Genomic DNA, 15463 nt, shown 5'->3' with positions numbered 1-15463 from the left:
TTTTTTTTGCTCTGCTCGATGGAGGATAATTTTCCTGTCATTTCACTTGAAACTTCGATTTCTTCGGCAACACTTATTGACCACTTGCTTTATGACAGGCTATGCTAATCACCAGGGATAGAAGAGAGGGAGAAAATTTTTGCATGCAATGAATTTCAAGTGTAGAGCACATGTATTCACTGGCATGAGGCAATATGGCAAATGATCTGAAAAAGGTATGTGCTACGTTCCATTACAGCACACAGGAGGGGTCTTGCCTATGGGAATCAAGGTTTCCCTCTTAATGTTGATCTAGTCCCAAACTGTTACAAAACCAAGTGGAAGAGGGTGGCATCTCAGCTCTCTTCCTGCTCGTGTGCTCTATAGTCCTGAAATTCCGTGATCTGGGATTATTCCAAGATCGGATATACTGTCCAAATTGCTAGTCAAGTCATGACGTTAGAAACAACTGAATTTTTATGGCAAGTTCTTGAATTTCTTTATCTAGGTATGGTTTTTTGTTTGTTTGTTTGTTTGCTTGCTTGCTTGCTTGCTTTTCTTTTCCTTCAGAACAGTAGAAGATTCAGCCACATCTGGAGCTTCATTGGGTTAGATATAACATGTAAACAATTTTGGACCTATTATGGGATTTGTCTTTCATCTTATCTTTTTTTATGATATAAACTCTCAGGAAACTGTTGAAATTCTGCAATGTGAGTAGACTTTGTTTGGATGAAGTGGCAGGCATGGGCTAAGCTGGAGCTTCTTCTAATAGAGTGTATCTATGTGTCAGAAGTGGAACTATAGCAACTTCCTTAAAAGGAAGTCATACATAATGGAATAATAATAATAGGGAATCATTAAGTATCAGAAATATTTTCAGAATGGCTTGATTACATAAGCATTTGGAGGTTGAATTTTGCCCTGAAGATATCTTTAGGAGGTTTTGGGATACAGACATTTTGAAGTATTCTTTTACTTTTAATGTCTTTCATCTCCTACTTTCCTCCCTGCACTAAACACTTTTACAGCACCTTCTTTAAGCATCCTTGGAGCCAGTGACCACAAGTTGACCTTTTCATCTCCTATATCATTTAGGATGCTTCATGCTGCAGGCAAGTACATGCTCCTAAAACTCATATAACCAATAATAGAGATGCATTGGCTCATACACCTGAGAGGCCAAGAGGTACAGCCAGCTTAGTTTCACAATCGATTTGACTCAGTAGTTCAACAATTTGATCCAAGATCTCCTTTCTTCCCCTTCTATTTCTTGCATGAAGGCAAAATGGCTAGAATATTCTTTGGTTTTCTATCTGTCTCACATCATCTTGAAATAGCTCATACAAAATACCATGACTATACAGGATCCAATTCTACAGACAAAGAATGCTACATTCTTTCCTACATTTTGAGAATCAGTCACCAAAGTATGTGTATGTGTGTGTCTGTGTCCATGTCTGTGTGTCTGTGTCCCATTTACAGGGCTTAGTATAGGATCACTTTCCCATTCCCAACCAACTCATGTGATTGACACACAATTAGGTGAAAATATGTTGCCTGGAAAATGGCCACAAATAATTCCTAAAATGTGTCTTTTTATTGATTTGCTCTTTGATAAAGTGAACAGTAATAATTTTATTATTAAATTATTAGAAATATTAGAAGACCCTGACAACTTGCGTTAGTCTAGTCTTTGGTGTGTTACAATTTGATAGTTCACTGATTAGGTTCTGAGAGATTGGTGGTGTATTGAGAGTTCTAGGTGAGAAACTAATAAATACTTTCCATTTTACCAAATGTATTGGTAAATAGAAACCCATAAACAATGAAACTAAAAAATCAGAGAAGTTAAGTGAACTCCCAAAGGTCACACAGCTGAATGGTGAAGAATAAAATCTCCTATCCCTTTAGGGCTTTATCCAGCAGACCAGAGTCTTCTTCATGCTGTGAGACTGAGTATGTGAGAAAATTGAATTATGACAAAAATATTCTGCTGGGATGGGCACATCTTAAGAAGTAATTATCCCCTGGTGGGTTCTGAATGGGTTTGAAAACTGCAGATGGAAATCGCAGGGCTCCGGGACTCCCGATTCTCACAAAGTGACATTCGTATAAGCTGCAACATCTCTCTGGTGGGAAGTGTTAATTTATTGTGAATTATTGCACGTTACCTCCTACAGATGATATTGTTGACATTTTTATTAATGTACACCTTTTTACTCCTTTGGGAAGGTTAGAAAATGTCACTAAAATACACTATGGGCAAATCAGGGAGAAATTAACCCCTCAACCTAAAGTAGCCTGACCTGCCAGCTCTACCTTGGGAAAGGTTGCATTTAGGAATGTTGACAAAATGCTGGTCCCCAACTGTTTAAGAAGTTAGTCTTTACATTGAACTGGAAAAGCTTCTGGTTACTTGATGAATTCTGAAATTCATATATCTGCATGCTACAAAGTGAGCAGATAACATCAGAGGAGGCAAATGGACATTATATATATATATATATATATATATATATATATATATATATATATATATATATATATATATATATATGGAAGTAGTAATAGGCTTAAGATAGGAGAAATACCTGTGTTAGATCAAATAACTTCTATTAGTTATCCATCCATTTCAGAATCTATACATTTACCATGATATTATTATGGGCAGCTTATTTCTTTTCCTTTAATGTGATAATGTGACTTTCTCCGTGTTCTTCTCAATGGGTAGATTGGCAGTATACCAATTCCAGCTTTTGTCCTTCCTGCATTTCTGCTTGTCATCTCATCTTTGGTCAGTGTCATGAGAAGAGCAGGTGTCAGCTAGTTTGTTGTCCAAGTAAAATGAAAGAGCTATGGAACAGAGCCACTTCCAGGACAGGCAAACCCACCTCAGCAGTTATAGTCTATGTGCCTCAGTCCAGGTCAGCCATAGGTATGTGAGAATTGATATATGGTTTAAGACACTGCAGACTGATAACTAATTACAACAGGTTTCTGGCAGTGGTGTGGTTTTGTATGTGATCTAAAGAAGCACAACCCTGCTGTCTAATTTGCTCAAGGTCACTCTGTTTACGCCCATATTTCCAGGCCAACTATGAATAATGCCTTTTTTCACTGTCAAAACTGACCTGTGAGTTCAGGTGTCAACATGTAGGGTGCATTTAGGTGAGACAAGGTAGTTGTTTTCAGGGTCACCTAGAGGACTTTTTATTTGGTGGCTTACCACTTTCACTTTTTAATTTCTGCTGCCTTAATTTATCAGTTTGGGGGTTGATTGTAGCTATCTTGAAGAATAAGTTAATTTTAAACATTTATTTATTTTTTTGGTATAGGAAGTTTTGAGTTTCTTGTTTGAAAGAGAATTCAGAGTCTTCAGAGGAATGAAGAAGATAACTAGAGACAGTTGAAATTTAGCCTGTGGCTAATTCTTAAGGAGGAATAGCAATTGCTGATTTTATGAAATTTTAATCTGTTATAATCTTTGTGCTGTGGGCATATCATTTTGAATCATTGTGATATCAATTTCATGAGCATAGTAGTAGTATTTTGAAGCAAAAGAAAAAAGGACTATTAAACACTTTTCAGTGTTCTGGGTGATTATACACAAAATTAAAACCAGTGGTTTTTTTTATTGAAAATGTATAAATTATATAACCACTTTTGAGGCAGAGGCAGGAAGGTTGCTACAAATTTGAGGTTGTCCTTATTACATAGTGAGTTCCATGTACTCCAGAGGCATATTGTAAGACCCCATCTAAAACCCTACAAGACAAACAACTAAGCATATAAACAAATGCACAAACAAACAAACAAAACCCATGAATGCTCTAATTCAAGAAAATCTGGTGTTTGTTTAGAAAATATGAATTTCGGCAGAGTTTTGTACTTTACCAGAAAATTCACTGAAGATTTTCTTTAGGTCGTGAAATTTTTTTTGTGTGTAATTACTGTCAGGTTAGGTCAGTGGGATAAGTGATGTTTTTGTTCATGGATCCTAGAGGAAGGATGTGTATAGGCATTTTGAAGGTAGAGAGTTCATGGGCAGCCCAAGGAACACAAGACAACAATGAGTATGTGACACACAATAAAGGACAATCCATCTCCAAGTGACAATGTGTTTACAAGATATATATATATATATATATATATATATATATATATCACATATATATAATCTTTAGAGACATGAGTGTTGTACCAAGACTCTGAAAACCTTGACTCTAATCATAGTTCTGTCAAAACCACTATGAATGTGACCTCTGGCAGTCATTTAACTTTTTGAGCCTCAGTGTATTTGTCTGTGAGTTGGGGATACATCTCATCTACTTTTACATAGAAAACATGAGAGACAGAAGGACAAAGAAGGAGGAAAAGGGTAAACAGGACATTGATATCATCCAATTCATACTGAGTCATTCCCATTCTTAATTGATTATCTCATGCCATGGACTTAATGGAAATGTTTGTAGGGACTCTCTAGAAATAGGTTGGGGGTGAAGAATTTAGGCAAGACAGGCTATCTACCACATCCCTAAATCACATGTAGCATCCCAGCCACTCTGGCTTCCTGTACTGCCTTCTTTGTTCAGACTCACTAAAAGGTCACTGCAGTGCCATTGCTATGCCAAGGACTGTGCTTATTGTTCATTTTACTTTTGAGAAAATATGCATGGAGAAGAGAATATGAAAAATACCTCTGCAGTCATTCTCATGATTCCTATTTAGACATTTAGAAGGACTCAGATGTAGAATGTGAAATTGCCTGGTTTGGTGGTACATACATTGCATCTGTTATCCTAGAACTCAGGAAGCAGAGGCAGTAAAGATTGCTATGAGTTTTATGCCAGTCTGGTTGGAATTGAAAGTTTGAGACCAGGCAGGGTGACATAGTGAGATGCTGTCTCAAAGAAAGAGAAAGGGGGAGAGTGGCAGCAGGAAGGAGGGAACTAAGAGATCAAGGCCCACTCAGTGTGTAGCCCACTTGTTTTTTTTAGAAACTACTCACTGCAGATAGGACTGGCTATTTAATCTGTGGGATGCAAAGCAAAATGAAAACACAGGACCCTTTGTTCAAACATCATTAGGGATTCTATGACAGAGAAAGCAAAGCAACTACACAAATCACGCTCACGAGGGCAGTACTTGCTCTAGATGAGAATGGTCTGGTGTGGAGCATCTCCCTCCTCAGTTCTCTGGGATCTTGACTTCAGCCTCCAGAGAGCAAGCTTATTCACCAAGGGCCCCCAGAGGTCCAAAGTAAGGGAAGGTGCTTCCCCTAGGGAGGCCAGTTAACAGTTTCTTGCTGCTTCTTTTGGCCTCCCTTAGGGTGTAGCTTTGGTCTCAAGAGAAGTTACAGGGGCGCAGAGAAAAAGGAAATTCACCGGACTGCCCTTAGTCTTGGCAAGAGGCCAAACGAAGGTGTGCATGATCTTACTGATCGAGCATGGGCTGAGAGATTATTCTATGATCAGGTTTACTATACTGGGAAAATTACACTGAGGCAATACCTCTAAAAATGACCAGAAAAACAAATAAGCAAGCAAGCAAGCAAACACAACAACACAACAAATTAAATAAGCCTTTCTCGCTCTAAATCTAAAGAGAAAGCAGAGAGTCCTTAACTCTGAATTTCACTTACTTACATATCTGGTATATTCTTCTTACTGGTGATGATGATGCTAACATAGTACTGCAGACAATTATCATGGTGATAATGACAATGATTGCTGAAATTTGTTTATTTTTCTGAGGATAGATATTCAGGTAAGTGGTTTAGATGTTTGGCCCCATTGAATCCTTACAATAAATAACTTTTTGAAGTAAGAATTATTTATATTCCTAGATTTGAGAAAAAAGTCAAAATTAGAAGCATTTCATACAAATATGAAAAGAAAGACTCTCAAAAGCATCTATCAAACAAAGGATGTTAAATGGAAAGTACTTACACAGTTCCCATTATTAACAAGTTAGCATGTGAACTGATTTTCCTCTTTTTTAAAAAAGATGCTTTCCTTATTGTCAACTCCTTTGCACATGAATTTTATTTTTAAATGCTTTGTATAATGTTTAATAACTAGAGGTGTCTCAATAAATATTGTGTTGAATAAATTAATAAATGAGGGGTTTCATGGGCTTAGTCAAGTTCTAAATTTTCTTAAGTTTCTTGACTCTGGGTATAGTACTACTTGCCTGTAACTTCAGCACTCCAGAGCACTCCAGAGGCTGACACAGTAGTATTAGAGTTGAAAGCTAGTTTGGGCTACCAGAGGAAATTCTATGCTATCTTGGATTACACAGGTAACCCTCAATAAAGTAGAAAACAAACAAAAAATGTTAAATGACAGCATTCTAAGATCTCTCTCTCTCTCTCTCTCTCTCTCTCTCTCTCTCTCTCTCTGTGTGTGTGTGTGTGTGTGTGTGTGTGCACATGCGCACGCGTGTGCACATGCGCTTGTACATGGATGTTCACAAGTATATGTGTTCATGTACATCTATTTGGGTATGTGTATCTGCCCAGATGCCAGAGAACAATTTTACATGTCTTCTTTTACAGCTCTTCGCCATAACTTTTGAGACAGTATCTCTCATTAATTCTGGATCTCACTGACTCAGCTAGATTGCTGACCAGCACACCCCAGGGATCTGCCTCTCCCCTTCCCATTAGTGCCAGAATTACAGATATGCACTGGCACACTGGGCTTTTTAATTGGATGCTGGCGATCTGAATTCAAGCCCTCATATTTATATGGTAAGCACTTTTTCACCAAATCAATTAAGGTTTTAAAACTTTTTTAAAAAATAAATTCTTGCAATTTTTAAAATTTTATGTTATGTACATTGGTGTTTTGCCTGTATGTATGTCTGTGTGAAAATGTCATATCTTGAAGTTACAAGACAGTTGTGAGCTGCCCTCTGAGTACTGGGACCTGAACCAGGGTCCTTTGGGAGAGCAGCCAGTGCTCTAACCACTAAGCAATCATTCCAGTCTATTTTTTTAAGGTGTTTTTTGTTGTTGTTGTTGTTGTTGTTGTTGTTGTTTTTTATAAAGATTTAGTTATTTAAGGTTTGAGTACTCTATCTGTGTGTACAGCTGTGTGCCAGAAGAGGGCATTAGATCCCACTACAGATGGTTGTGAGCCGCCATGTAGTTGCTGGGAATTGAATGCAGGATCTCTGGGAGAGCAGCCAGTGCTCTGAACTGCTGAGCCATCTCTCCAGCCAGCCTGCTCTTTAAACTCTTTAAGCATGAATTATGCCCCAAAACTTTTGAAAAGTAAAATTTGTGATCGGAGAAATACACTGTAACCTTATTCCTATAAATCCTATTTCTGCCAATGCATTTCATATGGTTATAAACTGAGGCATTATTACCACCATCAAGTGGCAGTTTCTAATAATTGCAGACAAATTAAGCAAGTAGAGAGCCACAGTGACTCTGTCTAGTTAACCTCTCATTTATCTTGCAATATATTATTTTTATTACATTTGAGTGGCATTTACTTTAGATTTATGAGTAAAAAAACTAAGATAATAAACTTCTGGGCCTTTTGTTTTAGGTCACTTCAAAATCCTTTTTGAATTCACAACAGTGCCATTAATAAATGTGTAAAATATACATTTTATAATTCATTAATATTTTTAAACTTAAGTATTTTGTAATCATTCTAACATGTTTGAAATTCAGTATTGAAACTGTATAACTCTATAATTCAGTTAAATATTTAACTAATTCTGTTTGATTTAGATTGTGACATCCACAAAGGTAGAGACTTCTTTTTCTCATATATTTTTTTTAATAACACAACACTTTAGACTGGTACACATATACTGTGGAGATAAACATCTACAAGATAGTTTCAACAAAGAGTTCTTGATTGTGGAAACAGCAGTATTTCAAACAGACCTTTCCATTCACTATTGAGACAAAAAGGACAAAAATCTACAGTCTTAGGGGATTATTATAAAAGACACTCATTTTACCTAGGGTCTTTTCATTGCTATAATCCCAACACCTTAAGCAATACCTGCAAAAGAATGTATGCTGAATATTTCTCTTTCTAATCAACAGACAAGGGTTTGAATTAAATAAAAGCATAAACCAGTGTTATTTTTATTGAACTAATCAATGAGAACGTAAGGGAGAAAAAAGTTTCGATTCTAGAACAAAGAGACCAAATGCCCTTCTAGTTGATCAGATTTGACAACCCCTTAGAGAAGATGGTGGTTACACATTGTGATTAAGACAGTCTCCTGAAGTGCAGAGCATAATAGGGAAGATTTGGTGCTGAAGCTATAAGGAGGGAAAAAAGAATACATTTTTCCTTCTTGCCTTCTCACCTTTGAAACTTCCCATAGATCCTCTCTATGTGTGAGCACTCACATGAAAGCAGTTAGTATATCCACAATGTTCTTGGGGGAAATGGCACTTGTGTTACTATTAAGAGACTGGTGGCAGTTGAAAAGAACTGAAGGTCTGAGTGAGGGTAACATTTCCTGTTTCTCAAGAATATAGAAATTGGCTGAGTACATCTGTGGCTGGCCACAGCATGATAAGAGGCTAGGTTGTAAATGCCAACAAAGCAGAAATGGACATCAGCAATTGCTTCTATTCATTATAATGTGGGAAAATCTTGTTTTATGTAATGCGCATACATTTAAAATTTGAGTGGCAAATGAATTAGGTAAATTGAATTTTATTTTATATTCAGCACAGGTGCTTGCCACTTAAAGGAACTTTAAAGCAATTTTTTCAAGTAAAATTGGCTATTTTGTCATTTTTATGATTTCCTGAGTATTGTACTAAAAATAAAACATAGTTATACATAATGTAGATGAACGATTCCTTGGAATTAAAATGATGTGGCTTTAGGATATTTATTTTTCTTTTTTTATTTTTTACTCTACTTTTTATTAGATATTTTCTTCATTTACATTTCAAATGATATCCCCTTTCCTGGTTTCCCCTCCGGAAAAAAATCCTATTCCCTCCCCCCTCTCCCTGCTCACCAACCAACCCACTCCCACTTCCTGGACCTGGCATTCTCCTATACTGGGACATAGAACCTTCACAGGACCAAAGGTCTCTCCTCCCATTGATGACCGACAAGGCCATCGTCTGGTATACATATGCTGTTGGAGTCATGAGTCCCACCATGTGTACTCTTTGGTTGGTGGTTTAGTCCCTGGAAACTCTGAGGGTACTGGTTAGTTCATATTGTTGTTCCTCCTATGGGGCTGCAAACCCCTTCAGATCCTTGGGTCCTTTCTCTAACTCCTTCACTGGGAACCTTGTGTTCAGTCCAATGGATGCTGTGAGTCTCTACTTCCGTATTAGTCGGGCTCTGTCAGAGCCTCTCAGGAGACAGCTATATCAGGCTCCTGTTAGCCAGCAATTGTTGGCATCCACAATAGTGCCTGTGTTTGGTGATTGTATATGTGAAGGATTCCAAGGTGGAGCAGTCTCTGGATTGTCCTTTCTTCAGTTCTCTGTTCCACACTTTGTTTCTGCAACTCTTTCCATGGGTATTTTGTTTCCCCTTCTAAGAAGGATCGAAGTATCCACACTTTGGTCTTCCTTCTTCTGGATTTTCTTGTGGTTTGTGAATTGTATTTTGTGTATTCTGAGCTTCTGGGCTAATATCCACTTATCAGTGAGTGCATAACATCTATGTTCTTGTGTGACTGGGTTACCTCACTCATGATGATATTCTCCAGATCCATTCATTTCCCCAAGAATTTCATAAATTCATTGCTTTTAATAGCTGAATTGTACTCCATTGTGTAAATGTACCACATTTTCTGTATCAATTTCTCTGTTGAGGGACATCTGGGTTGTTTCCAGCTCCTGGCTATTATAAATAAAGCTGCTATGAACATGGTGGAGCATGTGTCCTTATTACATGTTGGAGCATTTTCTGGGTATATGCCCAGGAGTGGTATAGCTGGGTCCTCTGGTAGTACTATGTCCAGTTATCTGAGGAACCACCAAACTGATTTCCAGAGTGGTTGTACCAGCTTGCAATTCCACCAGCAACTAGGGAGTGTTTCTCTTTCTCCACAACCTTGCCAGCACCTGCTGTCACCTGAGTTTTTTATCCTAGCCATTCTGAATATTGTGAGGTAGAATCTCAGGGTTGTTTTGTTTTGCATTTCCCTGATGACTAAGGATGTTGAACATTTCTTTAGGTGCTTCTCAGACATTCAGTATTCCTCTGTTGAGAATTCGTTGTTTAGCTCTGTACCCTATTTTTTAATAGGGTTATTTGATTCTCTGGAGTCTAACTTCTTGAGTTCTTTGAATATGTTGGATATTAGCCCTTTATCGGATATAGGATTGGTTAAGATCTTTTCCCAATTTGTTGGTTGCCGTTTCATCCTATTGACAGCGTCCTTTGCCTTACAGAAATTTGTAATTTTATGAGGTCCCATTTGTCAATTCTTGATCTTACAGCATAAGGTATTGGTGTTCTCTTCAGGAAATTTTCCCTGTGCCCATGTGCTCGAGGCTCTTCCGCACTTTCTTTTCTATTAGTTTCAGTGTATCTGGTTTTATGTGGAGGTCCTTGATCCATTTGGACTTGAGCTTTGTATAAGGAGATAAGAATGGATCGATTTCCATTCTTCTACATGCTAACTGACAGTTGATCCAGCACCATTTGTTGAAAATGCTGTCTTTTTTCACTGGATGGTTTTAGCTCCTTTGTCAAAGATCAAGTGACCATAGGAGTATAGGTTCATTTCTGGGTATTCAGTTCTATTCCATTGATTCACTTGCTGGTCACTGCACCAATACCAAGCAGTTTTTAATCACAATTGCTCTGTAGTAAAGCTTGAGGTCAGGGATGGTGATTCCACCAGAAGTTCTTTTAAAGTAGCTGGATATAAAATCAACTCAAGCAAGTCAGTAGCCTTCCTCTACACAAAGGGTAGACAAGCTGAGAAAGAAATTAGGGAAACAACATCCTTCACAATAGTCACAAATAATATAAAATACCTTGGTGTGACTCTAACTAAGCTAGTGAAAGATCTGTATGTCAAGAACTTCAAGTCTCTGAAGAAAGAAATCAAAGAAGATAACAGAAGATGGAAAGACCTTCCATGTTCATGGATTGGCAGGATTAATATAGTAAAAATGGCCACCTTGCTGAAAGCAATCTACAGATTCAATGCAATCCCCATCAAAATTCCAACTCAATTTTTCACAGAACTAGAAAGAGCAATTTGCAAATTCATCTGGAATAACAAAAAACCTAGAACAGTGAAAACTATTCTCAACAATAAAAGAACTTCTGGATATTTATTTTTCAAAGGAAGATTCTGACCTTCTCAAGTCCCTGATGCTCTAATCTATTACCATCTCCTACCATACTTCTGAAGTAACATCAGATGTTCATTGTATTACCCAAAATCATCATTCATTCCTTTAATAAACTTTGGCTATACAATGTAAACTACAAAATCTTATATATGCAAAAATAAATATAGTGTTAGTTATTGTTTATAAATACTTTCAATGTGTAAGCCGTGTCCTAAGTGCTCTAATATATTAGCACATCCAATCTGAATAGCTCCTCTTTGAGTTAGGTACTACTACTATTATTATTATTATTATTGTTATTGTTATCATTATTATTTATTCAGGGACACACAGCTGTAAGAGGTAAAGATGAAATCAAGTTTGAGATATTGATGAGTTATTTTTTTCCCCATGCCTCTAAATTATTCTTCTTCTCCGCCCCTCTTTTTGTGTGTATATACTAGCATTCCAACTTATTTGTGTCTTTCCAAAGGGCAAAGACCAGATAGTTGCTTCTATGTCAGTATGAGCTCAGTAAGTCCTCAATCAGTAGTGTGAGAGTACTGCATGCAACAAATACAAACTTTGGAAAGACTTTTGTTTTTGTAAATCTTTCTCTCCTCACCTTAGCTAAAGCATATTTTCCTCCAGCAGAAGGAGTGATATTTATATGCCTTGTAAAATATTTATTTCCTAAATAATAACCAAATGCCCCGGTAGAGTTACCTTTATTATTTTAGATGAGATGTGCTGAAATGTGTGTCAATACAGTTGTCTTTTCCTATCAAAACCAAGGTGGGAGGATTAAGAGCCACAATTGCCTAGAGGTCAGATCCCTATATTTGAATTTAATATTTAGGCATGTCTTTTTTTTTTTTTCACATTGGGACATGATGTCACTGACTGCACAAAGAAGCTAATTATAAAAATAAAATTACAAAAAGAATCTTAATAATGTTTTCAGTAAATTTATGATTTTGTGTCAGGCCACTTAAATAGCTCTGCTGAAGTCCTATAGGCCAAGGACTACAGGTTGATCTGATCTCCGATCTCACCATATCCATCTGTGTGATGAGGAAGCTCATGATAATGTAATACATACTTCACAAGGCTATCAGGAGCATTGGATATGACCAAGGATGATGATGCCTGACCAGTAATCAATGTCCAATGATGTTATGTGTAATTGTTATTAGTCCATAACACAGTAACATAACTGTGTATTTTAGCCTGTCTCCTTGGAGATTTTTGTTTTTATTTTATTTTATTTTTTGATCTTGAGGGTTCTGGGAGACCATTTTCCTAAGTTGGAGAAAGCAGCACAGGCATTTGACTTTGCAGACTCTGTCAACATTTGGGTTTCTTTAGCCCTGGCAAGCCACGGCTTCCTGTTTTGAAAACAAAGAAAAATGTATTTTTCAAGTGAGAAAACACCTTTAAAGGATTAGAAAACTACTCAGAGGCCTTATTAGACAGAAAGCAGCTTTCACAGAGCAGGGTTGTGGTGATTGAAGGGAAGCATTGTCAAGTGCAAGAATTAGATTCCCTTGAATGGAAAAGCAGGCTTGCACTTGACAGAGATTGCTAGGCCAGCAGGGAAGGGAGGAGGGCAGTAGGGAAGTGCTAAAGGTTTGCCAAAGGGTTATGGAGCCCACATTGTGCCAGTCCTGAAACCTCTTGCCAAATGAAAGCTTCAGTCACTCTCACCCACTGTCGCTCTGCTGTAATGAATGCATTTTTGATTAGCTTTCCTGATTACCTGTTCTCTATGCACACAGCAGAAGACAGAATAGCAGGGTCCGGGGCTTTGGGTTAAGATTTTAGAGGCAAAAAGGCTCGTGGGAGGCTTTCATTATTTTTTCAATTTTTTTTCTCTCTTCACCTGCTCCTCAGTGTACAATGAGATAACAGTGGCTTTTTCTGACAGCAACCAGGAGGCCAGAACCTTGCCTCCACCTCCATCAATGCTGTTGCTGGGAAATAAAAGCAGTGCCAGAGGGACAAGCAGCCACGCTAAAGCTGCCATGCACCCGACTCTGAGTTTTTATAGCATTCAACTCACCCCCTCAACTGCAGGAGATGAATGTCTTTGCATATATTGAAAAAGAAATTATGCTTTTGATTTCCTAGATACATTACAAGTATTTACCAAGAGACAAGAATTAGGTGGGGAAATAGGTTTTAGGCTCAGAAGGCAGTGTCTCTAAAGATTTAGTGCAATTTGAATGGGAACATGAACTTTGGGAAGGGAAAACACAAGTTATCAATTCTAAAATGATTTCCTCCCTGGTTGTATGAGGGCTGGAATTTAATGTTTATAATCAAATGAATCTTTTTGTTTAATACATCAGTATAGCAATTTTTATATTGCATTTTCTCTGTGAATAGTCTATTAAGTTTTTTTCTTCTTTGGTTGTTCTAGGTGCTGTCCTGAGCTTGCCATTCTGTGGGGACTAAGGTCTTCCTAATAAGTTGCAGGGTGGCTAAATGCCAGTCTCATCAATGAATGTCAATCCAGCCTGTTTGTATATGTGGGTCAGATCTATCCCTAAGACTAGGCTGAGTGAGCCACTGCTACCTTTGGTTGCGACTTGAGTCACTACTAAAGGTTGGAGTACACTCCCTTCTCAACCTGACCTCTAGGGCTTGGACTTGCTGAAGTTTTCATCGTACATATTCCACTTCTTTGGATGCCCTCAATCAAAATGGCCATGGGGCCTACATTTGTTATATCCCTCTCATTCTTTCTACATCATAATACATGGACAAGTCCTCAGAATGTCAATTAGTAGGTTTAAAAACTCTAGCCACTTTAACCCCAGGCCTGAAGGGAATTAGTGGCTCAGCCCATTGCTAGTCTACTCACAGACCACCACCACCACTCCCAGTCTTACAGAGATACATATGTCTTTTATCACCTGGTCTGGGATACTTCTGAGTTTAGAAGGAACACTATTAGTAATTAAAATGGGAAGCTATCAGGCAGATTATCTAATCTGGGGAATTTTATCTTCCCAGTCAAACATGTGTTAATGGATATTAGTTTTTCCAAGAAGTTTTTACTAGAAGTCTGAGGCGGGTACCTTTTTTCTGTTTGTTCCATTAGTCCATTTCTTTATTGTCTATTTATTCCATTATTATCACCTCCAGTTGGTGTTTTTCTTTAGCCTCTACTTAACAGAGGAAAAGGCAGATAAGAAAGAAAATGATGATTTTTCTCTCTGGTGACTGTCTAAGACAGGACCAGCCAGGAGCACACAGGCTGCAGTTTTGGTGGAGCAGCTGGGACAGGGTCCTTACAACCTCCATCTGCACCCAGGAGCTGGGGCTATTGCACATCCCTCTGTGCATGGGCCTTACCAGGGGAGAACTGATCTCCCAGAAGTGCTGACTGAGGCTTACAGGCCCACAGGAGGGACAAGCTCAAGCCAGAGACAGCAAGAAAAACTAACACCAGATATAACCAGATGGCAAAAGGCAAGCACAAGAACTTTATCAACAGAAACTAAGGCTATATGGCTTCAGCAAAACCCAGTTCTCCCACAACAGCAAGTCCCGGATACTCCAACATACCAGAAAAGCAAGATTTGAATGTAAAATCACATCTCATGCCGATAGGAGACCTTAAGAAGGACATAAATAATTCCCTTAAAGAAATACAGGAGAACACAGGTAAACAGCTAGAAGCCCTTAAAGAGGAAACACAAAAATCCCTTAAAGAATTACAGGAAAACACAATCAAACGGTGAAGGAATCGAACAAAACCATCCAAGATCTAAAAATGGAAGTAGAAACAATAAAGAAATCACAAAGACCTAAGCCGGGAGCAGCCAACCTGGAGGCACAGGCCCCATGAGTCCAAGGGGAGCCTTAGGGCAGCATGGACAGGATCCTCTCAGCTTCCAAGTAACAGAGGTGGATCAGCAACCTTAGCTACCCTCTTCCCTGCAAGTGGAGGGCCTGCCTCCAGGGACTGCCTTGACCCAGAGTCTCCGGTGAGAGCTGCCATCTTCTCTCCTGTAAGTTTCTAAGACCAGAGCAGCCAGCTGGGAGGCACAGGCCCCACGAATATCTCAGGGGTCTTGCAGGGCGTTAGGGACAGGACAAGCTCTGATCAGAGTCACTAAGAACATCTAACATCAAAAATCAAGAGATGGTGAAAGGCAAACGCAAGAATCCTAC

The sequence above is a fragment of the Mastomys coucha genome, chromosome X (genome assembly GCF_008632895.1).
Source record: "Mastomys coucha isolate ucsf_1 chromosome X, UCSF_Mcou_1, whole genome shotgun sequence".
Taxonomy (NCBI): domain Eukaryota; kingdom Metazoa; phylum Chordata; class Mammalia; order Rodentia; family Muridae; genus Mastomys; species Mastomys coucha.
The sequence above is the reverse complement of the archived record's forward strand: the minus strand, read 5'-3'. Positions refer to the sequence as shown.